The sequence below is a fragment of the Muntiacus reevesi genome, chromosome 1, assembly GCF_963930625.1.
Source record: "Muntiacus reevesi chromosome 1, mMunRee1.1, whole genome shotgun sequence".
NCBI lineage: Eukaryota > Metazoa > Chordata > Mammalia > Artiodactyla > Cervidae > Muntiacus > Muntiacus reevesi.
The window spans coordinates 100,941,472-100,944,409 of record NC_089249.1 but is presented as its reverse complement, the minus strand read 5'-3'; the positions used below and the strand labels follow the sequence as shown (position 1 = coordinate 100,944,409).

The window sequence follows — 2,938 nt, the reverse complement described above, 5'->3', positions numbered from 1 at the left end:
AGAGTCAGGGACCATGGGGGTCACTTTGAACAGTGACCATCACAGGAAAAGTGAACTTTATATGTCACTACATACTTCAGTTTTCACTACAGAATTTTAATTGTAGAGTAGTAAGTTTCAAAGAAGAGGTAATTTTATTGATTCAGGTACTATGAAATATTTCTCCGAGTTTAACTCTTTAATTGCTATATCTACCGATTTCTGGAATTCCAGTCAATTTGGGGGCTGGGAGATGTGTGGAGATTAGCTTCTTTCAGCTCTTAAAAAAGACTGCCAAGGAAAAAGGGAGCAGCTGAGTCTCTTCCTCACCACTCTGGTGCTACTGTGTGTCTGGCCACTTCCTCTCCCACATCCTGCCTCGCCTGTCTCATGGTGACCAGAGTAAGGTAGCCATAATGCTGATGCTGGCAAGCCAACTGAATCAGGATAATCATCTCTCAGAGTTACAAGCATAGACACAACCTCTGACTCCACCCATCAAGATTCTGTGAGAGACAGGCTACTTGTTACAGAGGTTGAAACTAATCTACCTTTTAGGTATAAAATGCATTTTCTTCATCCAAGCAAGCTTCATTGCTTTCAGCTAACTGTAAACTCCAGGATTTGTTGTTGTTTTGTGTTTTTTTGATAGATGAGCGTTACTACCAGGGTAGAAAATTTGTTTGAAATTGAAGTTCCTGATGCATATAACATGGTGCCTCCCACAGTGAGATGCTTCACCGGGTTATAGCACCCCAACATCACAGAGACAGGTGAAATATGTCTAGGTTTATTGCGAGAACGTTCAATTGACAGCACTGGCTGGGCTCTCAGGAGGACATTGAGGAATGTTGTTTGGAGATTCAACTCTTTGTTAACTGATCTTTTGAATTTTGATTATCCACCAAATAGTGAAGCTGCAGAACATCATTTTCAGGACAAGGATGGCTTCCAGAATAAAGTTGAAGACAGCATGAAGTGTTGTGCCAGAGGATAGGAGAAGACTACAGCGCTGTGTACTGTGTGTATTAAGTTTGTCTCCAACTGAATAAAAAGGAAGCCTCTTCCCCAGTCCTCAGGCCCCCCTCAGTCCCACTGGGTCCTCCAGAGTCCTGTGAGTATGTTGTCCTGAGGAAGAACCTCTTCACACAGCCCGTGGTAGATAGAGAGTTCCACATAAATGCAGCAAGATAATGTGTTTGGGGTTATCAAGAGTCATTCACTTACCTTAACATGCTTACCTTTTTTGAAATTGTACTGTATAGGTTGTTGATGAGATCTTTGAGAAGCTGTCATGAACTCAGAATTGAGGCTAAAGCATGCTTCTTTCCCTTTTCCCAGAGTCAGTACCAAAGTCAGTCTCCTGCACTGATGCTACTGATGTGCTCAGTGTAGCTTGCAGATGGCTGATTAGAAACTCATCACAAACTGTGACCGGATGCAAAAATGTTAGCTCCTTTCTGGAATATTAGCCCTGCCCAGATGTCATGAAACTGCCCATCTCTTTCCAAAATGCATATTTTCTTTTATATAAGTATATTTTGGAATAGATTTGGAATTTATATGATTTAATACTCTAATAATTTTTTCTATTCTCATTTAATTTGTTATCTTCTTTGTGCAGAGCAGACAGAAAGATGCTGAGTCAAGCAACCATTGAGGAGAAATACAAAGAAACTATCAAAGAAAAAATGACTGGCAAAAGCACTGCTGATAATTTCTATATCTTCATATTTCCAAGGCAGGATCAAGCAAATGGGCTGGTGAGAACTGGTAAGAATGAAAGGGTAAGATGAGAAGTTCATGCCCTTTGGTTGTCAGCATGAGAGTTGCTAAGACTTACATGCCAATGTCTGAAGGAGGAAAAATGCAGAAATATGCTGAGTATCCAAGAGAAATGATGTGCGTTCAAGTCCAAGTACCTTCTTGAACTTTCCTGATAGAAAGCATGTATATTCAGAAAATATCAGCAGAGGAAAGAGTGTCTAGTTGGAGCAGAGTGAACAAGGAAAAGTGCAAAAAGATATAAGCCATAAAGTGGAATGGGGGACCAGATCATGTCCCACATTTTTATAGGCAATTATAAAGACACTGAATTTTACTTTGATATAAGAGGATTTTTAAGGGTTTTAAGTAAATGAAAAACATAAAAAATACTTTAAGGAATAAAGAGTGAATGTAGAGAAATAGAATAAGATGGTAATACAATGATAGAGGCAAGAAATGATGGTTGGTTGAACTGTAATAGTATATTAAGTTGGTGAGGAAAGATCAATACTTGATATACTCTGATGGTAGACAACATACTTCTGAATTGGATGTGAAGTATCTGAGAAACAGATAAGCCACAGATGATATCAGGATATGTACCTTGAGCTCCTAAAGTAAGGGGAAAATTTTTAAAGAAAGACTATTCTTTATTAGTGGTGGGGGAATCAAGAGATTGGTTGTGAACTTGTTACATTATTTAAGCAAGCTAAACATCAAACTAAACAGTCCTTTATTTGGGCTTCCCGGGTGGTGCTAGTGGTAAAGAATCCATCTGCCAATGCAGGAGACGAGATGTGGGTTGCATCCCTAGGTTGGGAAGATATCTTGGAGGAGAGCATGGCAACCCACACTGGTATTCTTGCCTGAAAAATTCCATGAACAGAGGAACCTAGCAGGCTACAGTCCATGGGGTCACGAAGAGTTGAACACGACTGAAGCAACTTAGCACGCATGCACACATCTGGGGGAATTTTGAATACGCAATTTGATGTACCAAATCTGTACATTCTGAGATGTAGAGGAATCAGATATGTGGTTGGGAAAGAGACAGGGTGGTGTCTCAGAAGCCAAATGTAGGAAGTGAGTCAATAAAATAGAACTATCAAATGGCACTAAAGGTTTGAGTATGGTGAGAATTGGATTTAGTTTAGTCACGTTATTGTCACTATCCAACCAACAATCTTCATTT

General features: G+C 39.7%; 1 pseudogene; it reads left to right on the top strand.

The window, feature by feature from the left end:
- Positions 1 to 395: 395 nt before the first annotated feature.
- On the top strand, positions 396 to 976 carry LOC136145790 (NEDD8-conjugating enzyme UBE2F-like; annotated as a pseudogene).
- Positions 977 to 2,938: the final 1,962 nt, after the last annotated feature.